The sequence below is a fragment of the Prionailurus bengalensis genome, chromosome D2, assembly GCF_016509475.1.
Source record: "Prionailurus bengalensis isolate Pbe53 chromosome D2, Fcat_Pben_1.1_paternal_pri, whole genome shotgun sequence".
NCBI lineage: Eukaryota > Metazoa > Chordata > Mammalia > Carnivora > Felidae > Prionailurus > Prionailurus bengalensis.
In genome coordinates, this window is record NC_057351.1 from 13700998 (window position 1) to 13716113 (window position 15116).

Sequence of the window (15116 nt, forward strand, 5' to 3'; positions counted from 1 at the left end):
ATGTTGCCTGGAGGACCCACCTTGACTTACCCCCTCCAGAAGTGGCCCCTCTGGCCCTCTGGGAAACTCCCAGGTTCCGCAGAGACTTGTCAGGTAGTAATTACAGGTGTGCAAAGAGCCTCCCGTTTCATACACGTAGTCAGAATGATTTACTTTACCAGGCACCAAGGGGGTGCCGGGAGATTAGCTGAACAGAGAGAAGACGTGGCAGGCAGATCACCTTGAAGTTGACCCGTCAGCCAGATTTCACAGCACCTGCCTGTTCCAGCCTGAGGGGCTGCGATTTATTCTTTGGGAAACAGACCTGCAAATTCTGCCCGTAGGCCACAATCCAAATCCTTGCTACTCTCTCCCAGGTTCTGGAGGTCAGGACGCAGGCATCTGGAGAGCAGGGGAGTTTTTTTTCCGGGGAGTTTTCCACCTGAATTATCTTTTATGACACCTTCAAGCGGCCTCTAAGAATTTGGTCTGCTAACACACCCATGCGCACACGTACCCGTAAACCTTCAAATCCACATCGGAATGTACTGGTTCTTTGGCCCTCTGGAGATTGGGGGCGGAGTTATCTGCTCCCCTTCCCAAGCCCTCTGGAGCAGGGTCCCCTGGATTAGAGGCAGTGGGAAGAATCCTGGTGAATCCGGTGTGCCTGCCCATTTGCACGAACTGGGCATTCTGCCTGCCCGCCCCACATGCTGAATATTGCTGGGAAGAAGCAAAGAAACATTTATTAAAGGGGAGGAAAAATTAGGCCCTTTTCATTAAGGTCGGAAGATTTTTTGAGGCTGGATCAGCTGGCCAGGTGCATGACCAATTTTCTCGGCTCCTTGGAAGCAGCAAAGTATTTGAAAGATAATGGAGCCCTTGGTCTTCTTATAAGTAAAACCCCATTTATCTTGGAAATTAAAAAAAAAAAATGCTGGCGATGGAAATTTTCCGATGGGATGCATTTCTTCTCGCCTGAGTGTCTTGAATGCCTGCTGGGTTTGTTTCCCTGCGAAGACAGACACACTCTGGCAGATCTGTGCTTTTCAAGGTGAGGAGATGAAAATAAAACGCCTGTGAGCTGTATTTTTGGGAGGGCCGAAAACAGGAAGCAAATGGGAACCACGGCATGTGGGGCACGGATATGGGTTCAGGGAGGATGTTTGCTTATTTGGACAGGCAGCAAGCGTCCCATCCCACCCACGGCTAGAAGTCCTACACCTCCTGAACATCCCGTGGAAACCTAGGTTCTCTTTGGGACTTGGTGGGAAACCGTGTTATTTTTTTCAGCTGAAATTGTTTTTATATGGTCACTCTCACTATTCCTTTCTGTGTGGGGATATTTTCATATATTTTTTTATTAAGAACCGCCCCCCCCCCCCCCAGCACATCTTGATTTTGAAAAGGCACATTCACCCAAGTAGAGGGCCAAGAGCATCAACAAGGTTGCCTCAGTATTTCGTGTGTCAACAGCCAGTGTTCCCAGGATGCGCAGGAGGGCTTGAGAACAAGAAGGGAAGGAAAGGACTCAGTCCTTGCTCTCTGGGTGTTTAAACACCTCCAGTCCCCTCTTCTGACCTCCCTCAACGACTCTCCCTTCTGCGGTTTTGAAGGGAGAGAACACAGCTAGCAGAAGAGGCGATGTTGGGCGTGCCCAGAGGCTCACACGGTCTGCCACGTGGCGTGGGAACCAGTAGCATCGGCTCAACCTTGGGGGCCATCTTGGAGTCCTAGCTTGTCTACACTTCCAAGACCCGCCCGGCCATCAAACCTCATCACGCCTCCCTGACTCGTCTCCATCTTCTCTCCCTTTCCGTCCCCCTGACTCTTCCCGGGGTCCCGGAGGACAGGGTGGAGGGGGACGGGACGGCCCATTGGAGCCGGCTCTTAGCTCAACACGCGTGGCGGCTGGCCCAGGAGTCCGAGCCCAGCGATCTCGTCCGGCCTCTCAGCCCACAGGTGCCCGGGTCAGAAGCAGATTCTCCAGGAAACCTGGCGATGTGTCCGTCATTTTGCAGACACGGGAGGCCGAGGCTCATCGAGGTTAAGTGACTTGTCTAGGGTCATTTGGCCAGTTGGCAGTGGAGTCAAAGCCCAGCCCAGGTTTTCTGACTCTGTATGCTTCCCCACACTTACCCATGGGGAATGTTCCGCCGGGCCGTTCTCTTCACCCCCAGTGGAGAGAAGCCGCCTGAGTAATAGCTGTGGTTTTGCAGCTAACTTATACAGACTGAGCACACGGCGAGTCACCGAGTATGTCCCCTGGTCTATGGACTCTGCCTGTCCCCATGTTTCCTGAGGACTGTGCTCCCGGCCTGGGCAAGCATGCTTGCTGAGAAGCAGAGGGTCACCTGGTGGAGAGTTCCAGACTAGGAGTCGTGCAGCCCCGTTCCACGGCCGGCTGCTGCAGGCTGGAACCAGAGGTCAGATCCGTCAGGCCAGAACCAAATGTCAACTATTCAGGAATCCCGTGAGTCACTTAACTGTTGACAGCGTGAAAGTGGCCCTGGGGAGAGTATTTACGGCGCAGACACTGGTAAAGGCTGTGCATCAGGGTTTCCTTTGCTCTCGCCCGGTTGACCAGGTCACCACTGGTTTGGGGGTAGGACCCTGCTTGGGGCAGGGGGCTACTCCCAGGCACGATATTTCCTGCCAATTAAAAAATGAGGGGCGCCTGGGTGGCGCAGTCGGTTAAGCGTCCGACTTCAGCCAGGTCACGATCTCGCGGTCCGTGAGTTCGAGCCCCGCGTCAGGCTCTGGGCTGATGGCTCGGAGCCTGGAGCCTGTTTCCGATTCTGTGTCTCCCTCTCTCTCTGCCCCTCCCACGTTCATGCTCTGTCTCTCTCTGTCCCAAAAATAAATTAAAAAGTTGAAAAAAAAAAATGAAACGTGGCCCTACTGTGTGCAGAGGAGACCATCAAAATTTGGAAAAACTACTCCCTGTCCTGCGGGAGGAAAGTGTCACTGACGAATCTCGCACCAGACGGAGAGGAGCCATCCAACTTGATTAATGACAGTGAGGCCTGGGTGGGACTCTGGTCACCTTGGGACAGCTTCCCCAGGGTCACCTATGAGCTGGTGGGCCGGGGGTGCCACTCTGTGTCGGGGCAGAGACCCAGTGAAGGGCAGGCAGTCCGTCACCGCCGCCCCCCGCCCCCAGCACGTCAGCAAATGCTATCATTCTGCCTCCGGTACACTCCTGATTATGCCCTCTGCCCCTCGCCGCGGTCACTACCCGAGTGTGGAGCCCTGGGCCATCTTTCCTGAGATGCCCGCTTCCTGCATTCTTGCTCACGTCTAGTCTATTCTCAACACGGAGCAGAAGTGACGGGGGAAGGAGGAGGAGAAGAGGAAGAGGAAGAAGGAGAAGGAGAAGGGAGAGAAGACGAGCAGGAGGAGAGGGAAAAGAGGAAGAAGAGAATGAGGAAGAAAAGAAGGACGGGAATTTATTATGTCAGCCCTCCCTGGACTTCATCAAAACCCTTCGGTAATTTCCCACTGTACTTAAAATAGAGCAACACTCCGCATGACCTGGCCCCTGCCCCCCTCTCCAGCCCCTCTTGCTCCATGCTCCTACACACGCACATCGCTCCTGCCCCATCGGCCTTCTCGCAGTTTCTTGAACGCTGGCCAACTGTTTGCTGCCTCAGGACCTTTGCACGTCCCCTGAGTCATCCCATGGCTCCTTCATTCCCTTTAGGTCTTAGCTTGAGTGCACCCTTCTTAGAAGGAGGGTTCCCGCTCACCTCATGGAGCCCCGGAGGGCTAGCGAGAGGCTTCGCACGCAGCGTTGGTGGGGAACCAAACGGCGTGGGATTTCTGGGTGAAAGGAACCGTCTGAGTTCAAAATGTTCCTGTTGAGTTTGCCAACGTGGTAAGCCTTACAACAATACGCCTTGAAAGTCCTTGTCTGCTGACTGTGCAGTTCTGCGTCCATCTGGGCAGAGGCCTGGGGGGGGGGGGCCAGCGAACGAGGGGGTGTGTGGGGCGACGGGAGTGCAGGAGCCCTGCTCAAGCCACGTACCCTCGCAGACGCCCCAGTCTTGTCCTAAAGCTCTGACGGGCCTCCGGTCTGCTGTTGGAGCGAGCGCTGATGATTCACACGAAGTAGATCCGAAGCAAACCTCACAGTTTGTTTTTCTTGAAATGGTCCTGAGAGGTGCTTTCCAAGAAACAAGTTAAAAACTGAACTCGCAGCAGGGACTTTGAGTCCCGGCAGAGCCTTTCGCTGTGGCCCAGAACGTGGGCCGGGAGGGCAGGCGCCAGAGCTTGGGAGATAGACATGCGATGCAGTTCCTCTAGCAGGGTCTTCAGGGCGTATTTATGGGATCCCAGGGGGAGGCGGGAGGGAAGGGGTGCGTCAGTTTCCGTGGCCGCCATTACAAATGACCGCAAACCAACGGGCTTGACACAATGGAATCATATTCTCTGACGGTTCTGGAGCCTAGCAATCTGAAATCAAGGTGCTACAGAGCTGTGCTCCCTGCATAAGCTTTGGGGGGGGGGGTCCTTCCTTGCCTCTTTCAGCTTCTGGGGGTGGCTGGAAATCCTCGGCATTCCTTGCCTTGTGGCTCCATCAGCTCAATCTCCCCCTTCATCCTCACGCGGCATTCGTCCCCCTGTCCTTGTCTCTGTGTCCAAATCTGGCTCTCCTCATAAGGACCCCAGTCGCTGGGGTTAGGGCCCACCTTACGTCAGCAGGACCTCATCTTAACTCGATTACATCTGCAAAGACCCCATATCCCAATAAGGTCACATTCACAGGTCGCGGGGCCAGGGCATATTTTTCTGGGGGACACAATTCAACCCACGCAGGAGGGGGTCCCCTTGCTTCTACGCAGGGCGTCGCATCACTTGCATGCTTCACAAACACGCAGAGCTGACGAGAAAACATCACCTCCAAGTTGAGTAAGGTGTGGCTTCCACGTATGGGACGCACAGATTTACAAAAACATCTTGAGGTCTGGAGGGCGAGCCTGCTGGAATTTAGGAAGCCTCCTTTCTTCTAAGATTTCCAAATACACGTCACACAGGTCACTGTGGCAGGCTGACTAATGGCCCCTCAAAGATGTCTACGTCTTAATCCCTGGGACCTATGAATGTGTCACTTTACGCGGTAAAGGGGACTTTGCAGATGCGATGAAGTTAAGGGTTTTGAAATGAGGAGATGATCCTGGATTATCTGAGGGGGTCCAATGTCAACATGAGGGTCTTTATAAGAGGGAGAGAGCCGGGGTGGGGGGTGGGGTCAGGGTCCAAGAAGGAGACATGGCCACAGGGGCAGAGGTCAGAGACGGAGGGATTTCAAGATGGAGGGATTTGGAAGACGGAGGGAGGGACCAGGAGTCAGGAATGTGGGCAGCCTTCCAAAAGTGGAAAATGCAAGAAGTGGGCTCTTTCCTCGGAGCCTCCAGAAGGAAGCAGCCCTTGCTGACATCTTGATCCTACCCCCAGTGAGACTGAGTTTTCACTTCCGATGAGTGCATTTCATTTTGTTTGAAGCCACCAAGTTTGTGGACATTCGTCGCAGCGGCAACCGGGAGCTAATTCTGTCACGCAGCCCTAGCCTCTTTGGATGCATACCTGGATTATGCGGTGAGTTCTGTGTGGCAGAAAACTCCAGGGAGGGATGACAGATGAGAGCCAGGGGACCCAGCTCAGACTCCGGGGTCAGGCAGAGCCGCCAGGAGACCCACAGCTGAAATGAGGATGGGCCGCACCTTCTCTTGGCTTCGGTTTCAAAGAGAGGAATGTTCTGTGCACGAGGCGGTCACCTGATCTGAGCTCTCAAGGTGCCCACGTTTTGGGGAATGGTCTGAGGGTGTCATTTGGTCATGGAAAAAAATGGGGTGTAGGTTCAGCCTGGCCCTGAGCCGGATCTTCGTCTTTGATGTGCCACTAATGTAGTCATAAATGCCCTTCCGTGACTCTCCTGCCCTCTCTGCACGCCAGGTGCCCTCCAGCTGATGAACGATGATCTCACCGGCACCGTACGGGAATGGAGTGCAGGTGGGAGGAAGGATCACCGCCGCCCTATCTACAGGGCCCGCCTCATCCTTGCTCCTGGGGCTGCTGGCATTTTCTGAAGCGGAGCTGGGGCCCCGAGGAGAGTCACCTTTATGGGCACCTCTGCGCCAGGGAAGGGGCAGGACTGAATGAGGCTGAACCCCCCCACCCAAGTGGTGGGGGCATGGGGGAGGGGCAAATGCAGACACTCAGCATCCAGCCACCGTTTCTTGAGTGCTTTCTTGAGTGCTTTCCCAACGAGCGCCCAGGACCGTGTTAGCAGCGGGACACGGCCCGTCTCCATTCCCACCGTCACGTCACTGTCCGCACCTTGTCCTTTCAGATGAGCGTCCGGGAAGTGCAGTCACCCATCCAATCTCCACCAGCCACTTAGCTCTGGGTGCCGCCGACTTACGGCCCACACCTGGACTCTTTCGCCACGTGGACGGTGGGTCTGGGGGACAAGCCGTCGGCATGGTTCCGTCCCCCGGTCCCCGGCCAGCGTATGCACACCTGACACGTGCAGTTCCTGGCGCGGGAGGGGGCTGAGCCCTGGTGAGCTCAGAACAGGCCCCGGGTGCGATCTGGTGGTCACAGAGGCTGCGCGTCCCAGGATGGCCAGCCGCCTCGGGGGGGGGGGGGGGCACCGGGGACTCTTCTGCGGTTCCGTGGGGCCCCGCTGACCACGCGGAGCTTTCCCCCTTCCACTACTGAGGAGGACAGTTTGTCATGGGCCCAGACGCACGCTCTCCGGATGTGCTCGTTGAAGCTCTGCTCCGGGAGGACAGTCACTGGCTCACGGCAGCGGGAGGGCCTGGGGCGCCAAAATCTTCTGCAGGCTTCCACTTGCCAGCTGCCAAGCCGAATCCCCGGGCGCCCCTTCCCGCCCCCACTCCTAGCCCTGCCTTATCAAGTGGAATCTTGTAGGAACTGCTGGCACCTTGGCAACCGTGGGGGAAACACCCTCGTCAAACAAAGACTGTCCTGGAGAGAGAAGGGTTAGCCCCCGGCTATGGCCTCCTGACAGCACCTCATGCTCAAGCATTTACAGGGGAGCCAAATGCCCTCCTACTGAAGGCCCTTCCGCATCCTTCGGGTGAATCATCTCCACCCCCCACCCCCCACCCTGGGTGCCCATTTGAGGAAAGACCTTGGCCCCACAGGCAAAATGGCAGCTGCGAAGCGAAGCGAAGTGAAATGAAGTGAAGTGAAGTAACGGGCGGAGGCACGCTTTGGAGCAGAGCCAAGGAACGTGGGGGTGGATACCCACCCCCAGCCTTTACCCTCTCCATCGTCCCAACAACCTGCTCTGGAGCTAGGTGGGAAGTTCCGTGAGGAGGCCGAGGGGAAGGAGGTTGTGTCCAGGAAGGAGGCCAGAACGCATGGCGTTCTTCCCATTCGACCAGGGAGCAAGGCCAGCCAGGACCTTCCCCGGCCTTTGTTTAGGCTCCCTTAGGGTTTTGGGTTGGCCCAGAAGGGCACATACGACCTCTCTCCTCGCGGACCGTCATTCTGTTCTAGACTAGCCTCCCTCAGTGCAAGACTGTGGCCATGGAGATGAAGCCCTGAGGTGGAGGAGACGCTCAGCTCTCGGCACCGAGAGGAACCTTCAAGAGTTCATGCTGCTGCTGCTGCAGGGTTAACATACCTGCCATCGGGACAGGCCAGTGTGTGTTCGTCTTTTGTTTGGCCTTATTTAGGACGGTCTGGAACCTTGGGCATATTCGGTGCGTGTGAGGGAGTGAGATGGGGATGGGGTGGAGACGTTGGGCCGGCAACAGACTGGCCCCAGCGCCGCCTGGACCTTACCGCACTCTCTTACAACAGTTGCCTGTTGGCCATCCCTGTGAAGGATGATGAGCTCCATGAGGAGAGGGGCAAAATCTTGTTTCTCTTTGGATTCACAGCTTCTGAGATACTGTAAATTTCAGCACATACTGTTGGTGGCCTGATGGATGCACCGCACGTGGCCACGGGGGCGCCATACTAGCTGGGGCCCCTCTCCCTAACCGATCTGGGGGTCAACCAGGTCAAGGAGGCTTTGGGCTCCACTAGAAAATGTTCATCTGCTGGGGTATGTAGGGTTATGGGTTTCAAGCAGCTCCACGTTCCTCTAAAACAGTTAACGGCAATAGCGGTGAATTACGGCGTGCCGGGCACGGTGCGGGTTTCTTGCACGCACTGTATCTAATCTTTATAAGGACACTGTAGGGTTGGCGTTATCATCTTCATTTCACAGATGCGGAAATTACCACCCAGCCAGATCAGGGATCCTGCTTAAGGCTAAGAAGGCGGCACAGCCGTTCATTCCATTCACTTATGCGGCCAACATCTATTGGGCGCCTACTCCCTGAGTAGGTCAGCCCCAAGCACCACTCTGGGTGCTGGGAGAATTGCAGCGAAGACAGACAGAAATTCTTGCTCTCCCAGATCTTCAGTCCTGGTGGAGGGAAACAAAATGGTAATCCAGATCATTAACAAAATATATGGTATGTTGGGGGTTGGTGAGTGTAAGGGGAAAAATAAGAGAACGGGGAGGGGAGGGCTGGGGGGACTGGGAGGGGCTGCTGTAACTTGGGGGGAGGGGCAAGGAAGCCCTCACCCAGAAGGTCGCATGTGACCACGAACCTGAAGGAGGTGGGAGAAGCAGCAGAGAGATCTGGGCGGAGGGTCCCAGGCAGAGGGAGCAGTGAATTCCGAGGGCCAGAGGCACAAGTGCGTCCAGCATGTTCTAGAAACAGCAATGCCAGATGAAGTGCAGTCAGAGTGAGGGTGTGTGAAGGGACAGGCAGACCACAGAGGGCTCCACAGCCTGTCCCGAGGATCTTACTGTACTCCCACGGAGATCGGAGCCATGGAAGGTTTGGAGCAAAGCAGTGACATGATCCAGTTGGGGTTTCAACATCATCCTTCTGGCTGCCGGGCTGAGAACAGATTGAGGGGACATGGATAGAGCAGGGAGGTTCTATCCATGGTGGCTCAGATCAGGGTTGTAGCAGGGCCAGGATCTGGGTACCGGGTGAAAATAGAGCCATTTGGGAGAGAAATGCGAGAGCTCTGTTTTGGACATGTGACATCGGAGCCGCCGGTCAGACATTCAAGTGGAGACGCCGAGCAGATGGTCGGATCTCTGAGTCCGGAGCCGTGGAGAGGGACGGAGACTGGAGATGAGACACTGGCATCATCGTGTAGGTAAAAGGCATTTGAAATCCTCACACGGGAGCTCGTTGATGGAGACAGGGAGCGCACATAGAGAAAAGAAGAGACCTGAACACCGAGCTCCGAGAGGCACTTGCGGGGAAGGGGAGGAACCGGCAAAGGAGGCGGAAAAGAGCAAACAGGAAGGCAGGAGTAAAACAAAAAGGCAGGAAGGCAGGTGTGAGTGCGGGAGGGGAAGGAGGTGGAGGGGAAAGAGGATGAGGGGAACGAGGGGGAGGAGGATGGAGAAATCAGCTGCATCAAATGCTGCCTGCAGGTCACATAAAATGAGAACTGAGATTCAGCCCGGCCCCATGTAGCCCCAAACTGCTGTGCTCTGTTCACTCCCTTAGTATTTGACTGATGACAGATGCCGAAAACTGTTAACAGAAAAAATCCTAAGCCCCAAACCACAGTGTACTGAACATTTGACTTCGCTAAACCACTCGATGCAACCCAAGCACCATAGGGCCGCCTTCAAGTTCTCCAACTGGTGTGCTCCCTCCCCGCAGCAGGTGCATTCCTGACAGCAGAATGGAAAAGGAAGCATCCTAGAGTATGTGATAGTATAATTGTTGTATTGCAAACCACCCTCTTTTTAAGAGAAGTGTCACCCTCTACTTTCTGTTTAATAAATTAGGGCTTATAGATAATGAGTGGCATATACCTGTCTGGGATTTGACCTAGATGGGAAAATCACTGCATAGCGTACCAAACGGTACTGGAGAAGAAATCCGAAACTAAACTGGTCCGAACAAGAGGCTGGTTCGGTGGAGGTGGCAGAGGGAGAGGAGGGGATTTGGCCAGGCTTGGCTGTGGATTGGCTACATGATCTCAGGTAAATCACAATTGTGAACTTCCCCCGTGCCTACCAGCGCCGCTCCAGATAAGGTTTCTACCTCACTGAACCTTCCCGCCAAGGATGCTAAGGGAATTGGCCGCTATTCCAGAGAGACAAAGAGTCCATCTGGTGTCAACACTGCCATCATCATTGACATCGTGGTGACCATTAGGACTGCTGGCGAGGCATCAGGTTGGCACTGCTAATGGTCGGCACCGTTAGTTTTCTGAGTGATTTCTCATAATGGGCAGTTGTGGAACTAGAAGTGTCCGTCCTTGAGGAGCTCATTTCATCAGACCTGCCTCTGGCCACCACCCCTTCATCCCTTTCCCTCCTGTTCTAGTGCGTGGGTGATGCCTCACTCAGAAGGCAATACAGATCAAGTTCTTAGCTGTTGACTAAGAGTCAGTGCTCCCTTTGTCTTTTGCTATCACCCCTCCTTTCTCCCTGCCCTTTGGGTCCTATGCATTTGTAGGTTTTTCCTTTTCTGCTCAGGTTTGGACCACTCATTTGCTTTGTTCTTGGAGAGGTGTTTCCTCTTACCACGTACCTCCTCTGCTTAATTAGAGATGACTGCTTGTCCCTATATCCACTCTTGCCTTCCTTCACGATAATGCAAAGTGTGACGAGGCATGTGGCCGTCAGAGACTGTTTCCCAGCGTCCCTTGCAGCATGGCAGGATCATGTGACTGATTTCTTAACTAGAGTTTGTGCTAAAGAGGTGTGTGCAATTTCTGAGCCTTTAAGGAGAGAGGTTTGTGCCTATCATGCTTTTACTTTTCTCCTGCTTCCTACTGTTGGAATGTGGGTCCAGTGGTGAACCATCTTGGACTAAATGGATGAGGCCGACATATGCAAGATGGCCGAGTAACAAGATGGAAGGCATCTGGGTCTTGACATGAGAGCTCTGGAGTCTTTACACTTAAACTGATATATGAGAGAGAAAGAAAGCTTTATCTTACTTAAATCCCACTATTTTGAGGTCTATTAGAACTGATGAACCTATATTCTAGCAAATAGATTCTTAGGCTTTTTGACTTAGTGGATTGGAGGTTATATGAGATGGAGAACATGGCTCGCTCACCACCGGGCGAGCTCTCTCTACAGAGAGCCAGACGCATAGTATATACTCAATAAATATTTGTTGAAAGTATGAATAAGCTACTGCGTCACTCTGGCATCTTGACCTCTGCTTTCGAAGAGCAGGTGGCTCTTGATCTATTGTTCACTTGGACTACTATGGTCTCTGTCATGGGCCAAGTATGGAATGTCCTAAGGAAATGAAAAGTCAGAAAGAGAGAGTCCCTGTCCAGCTGAAGGACCCTTTGGGAGTGTGAGCCTCAAATCAGGTTCAACAATGTAATCTTCCTACCTGTTGAATAAACAGAAAGTTATCTAAAGGAGTCACATGACTTCCCAGCTCTACGGAGATGATGCTTCATCCACGCGTGAAGCCCCTTTGATAGTCAGAGTGCCAGCAGAGGCAGGAGGTTCTTCAGATAGACCTGGAGCTTTGAGGATAAAAGACCAGACTAGGGCCTTATAGATTTTTCAGAGCCATGAGTCTCCAGGGCAACAATGATCCAGAGTTCTGGCCTATTTTGGCTTGTTGTTCTTTTTGATCCACTGAATGAGAGTGCTCACCAGTTGTCTGCTCTGTGTCTTCCTGCCTTGAGACTTTCCTCCAGACTAGGGTAGCCCATAAACACCAAATACCCTGATTCCTGAATGAACGGGACCATGAGTTAACTTTCCAGCGTCTACAGACTAACCCAGTCTATGGTGATAGTCCTGTAACCTCTCATCTCAGGGCTACGCGGTCCTCTCTCCTCTACATAAATCCTGCTTCCTCTCCATGCCCCACTTATCCATTGGGTCTCAGCTTCCATGTCGCTTCCTCACATTATCTGACTCTTCAAGACTGGAATGGCTGTTCCTCCAGTGTGTTCCCAAGTACTTTCGCTATTCTTTTTTTTCCACTAGACCATGAACTCCAAGGACACAGATCTGGGCCACTTAACTCCAAGGACACAGATCTGGCCACTTAACTTGATGTCTGGTACCTGGGAGTTTCTCATTAAATATGTGTCCAATGAAGGAGATGAATGACTGAATGGCTTTTCTTGCCCAGCATGGCCTAACTCTATCCTCGTTGCTTGGTCAAGCCATGGCCTGGAGCCTCCAGTGAGGTTCCCAGCTCTCATTCTTGGTGAAAAATACCTTTCACCAATACTTTTATATTCCTGGCTATTTCCTTGTTTGTGAATTTGTCTCCTTACCCAGTCCTCTGATCTCCCTGCCTATCCTTAGCACCATATTGTAGCTACTCAGAGTCGCTGTGGTAGCAAATCCCACCATGGGGCATATTGCCATTTTGGTGCAATTCCTGCCACAGCCTCCCTACTCCTAGGTATGCGCTATTTCTATCTGAAGAGTCCAACAGGGAGCATGTTATGAGGATTAGTGTAAGCCCAGATCATGGTGCTCCAAATAGATCAGAATCTCCGTGTGTGTAACATCTTCAGCATCCCTGCAGATGAGGGGTGATTATTTTTTATTGAATTTTTCATTCTGAGACAATTGCAGATTCACATGCCATCCTAGGAAACAATTCAGAGATATATGTGTACTTTTCACTCAGTTTCCCCCAATGATAATATCTCTCAAGCTATCGTATATCACAACCAGAATATTGACATTGCTACGGCCAAAATATGGAACATTTCCATTGCTACAAAGGTCTCTCATGTTGGTATTTTATAGCCACACACACCAACCCCCCATCCTGAACTCCTGATGACTGCTAACCTGCTCTCCATTTCTATAATTTTGTCACTTCAACAATTTGATCTAAATGGAATTGAACAGCATGTTACCTTGGCTTTATTTTTCACTTAATGTAACTATCTGGAGATTCACCTGGATTGTTGCATGTATCAGTAGTTTGTTTCCTTTTGTTGTGTGGTATTCCACGATATGGATATACCATGATTTGTTTAAGCACCCACCTGTTGAAGGGCATCTGGGTTGTTTCCACTTTGGGGTTATTACAAATAAAGCTGCTACGAACATTCGTGTACAGATTTTTGTGTGAACATAAATTTTTATTTCTCTGGGATAAGTGCCCGAGAGTACATTGTTGGGTTGTATGGTAGTTACATGTTTCGTTTTATAAAAAACCATGCAACTGTTTCCCAGAGTGACTGTACCATTTTAAATTCCCATTAGCAAAGTATGAGTGATTCTGTTTCTCTACATCCTCACTAGCTTTGATGTTGTCACCATTTGCTCTCTTAGCCTTTCTGATAGATTTGTAGTGGTATCTCGTTGTGATTTTAATTTGTATTTTCCTAATGGCTAATGATTTTGAAAATCTTTTCGTGAGCTTATTTGCCATCTGTACATTCTCTCCAGTTAAATGTTTTTCGTGCTTTTGAAAAACATGAGCTAATTGGATTGGTTTTTTACTGTTCAGTTTTTAGAGTTCTTTATAAATTCTAGATATTAGTCCTTTATCAGAGAGATGGATTGCAAAGATTTTTTCCAAGTCTGTAGTTTATCTTTTCATCCTCTTAACAGGTTATTTCCCAGAGCAAAAGTTTTTAATTTAATGAAGTCCAATTTATTGGTTTTTCCTTTTGTAGATTGTACTTTTGGTATCAAGTCTAAGAACTCTTTGCCTAGCCCTAAATCTCAAAGATGCTATCCTTTTTTCCCCTGTAAGTTTTATTGTTTTGCACACAAATCTATGACCCATTTTGAGTTAATTTTTGTATAAGGTGTCAGAGTTCACACTAAGGTTGTTTTGTTTTGTTTTGTTTTGGCCCACGGATGTCAATGGCTCTGTACTCTCTGTTAGAAAAAGCTGTCTTTCCTCCACTGAATTGTTTTTTGCAACTTTAACTAAAATCAGCTGGACATATTTGTGTGAACATAGTCCTGAATTCTCTGTTCTCTTCTACTGGTCTATGTACCTCTTCCTTCACTAACGCCATCCACACAGCCTTGATTACTATAGCTATATAATCAATTTTGAAATTGAGTAGAGGGGTTCCTTCCACTTCATTCTTTTTCAAAATTGCTTTAGTTATTCTAGTTTATTTGCCATTTCATAGAAATTTTATAACAATCTTGTCTATATCTAAAAAACATGTTGCTGAGATTTTGATAGGAACTGTGTTAACCTATATACCAGTTTGGGGAGAATTGGTAGTTTTACTATGCAGAATCTTCCAGTCCATGAATATGGTATGTCCCTTCGTTTATGCAGATCTTCTTAGGTTTCTTTCATCACATTTTAAGCATATAAGTACTGTACACATTTTGTTAGATTTACACCTGCGTATTTAATTTTTTTTCAAGTGATTTTTTAAAGTGTAAATAGTATTCCATTTAAAATGTTGTGTCCCCATGTTCATTTCTGGCACGTTAAATACAATTTAGTTTGTGTATCTATCTTTTTCCTTGCAACCTCACTGGGTTCAGTTATTAATTCTAGGTGATTTTTTTTTTTTAATTCTTTGGGATTGACTGTCATCGTGTCATCTGCAAATACGGGAAGTTTTCTTTCTTTCTTTCCAAATTGTGTGCTTTTATTTTTTTTGCTGGCTGGAACTTCCAATATAAAGTTGAATTGGAGTGGTGAGAATGGACATTCTTAACTTTTGTTGTACTTAGGGGGAAAGTAGTCTTTTACTGTTAAAATAATGTTAGCTGTAGGGTTTTATGGATACTTTTTAGCGAGCTGAAGTTCTCCCTCTATTTCTATTTTTCTGAGAGTTTTTCTAATGAATGGGAAAATTTGGGAGAGGGTAGTAATTCCTTCATTATTAAAAATTCCTTAGTGAAATCAGTCCGTCAATGGGCATGTTATTGATTGGGCACCTACTGTATGTTATGCTAGGCCCTGTGAGACATGTAGGAGCTTGAAATTTGACACCTGCCCTCAAGCATTAAGGAAACATGATTTCCATTTTATTATTGAGCAGATCCTGTAAGTCTGCAGAAGACCCAAGATAGGAAATGCTAGTAATGGCCTGGCCAGAGGTGGTACTTCGACTGACCTCTGGGAATGAGCAGATCCTGAGAG

General features: G+C 50.4%; 1 long non-coding RNA gene across 1 annotated transcript; it reads right to left on the reverse strand.

The window, feature by feature from the left end:
• Positions 1-258: 258 nt before the first annotated feature.
• LOC122492721 lies at positions 259-4179 on the reverse strand. Its single transcript, XR_006299748.1, has 3 exons — positions 3729-4179; positions 2334-2393; positions 259-1482 (listed from the first exon to the last, which is right to left on the reverse strand). It is a non-coding gene; the product is annotated as an uncharacterized LOC122492721 (long non-coding RNA).
• Between the last annotated feature and the right edge of the window lie 10937 nt (positions 4180-15116).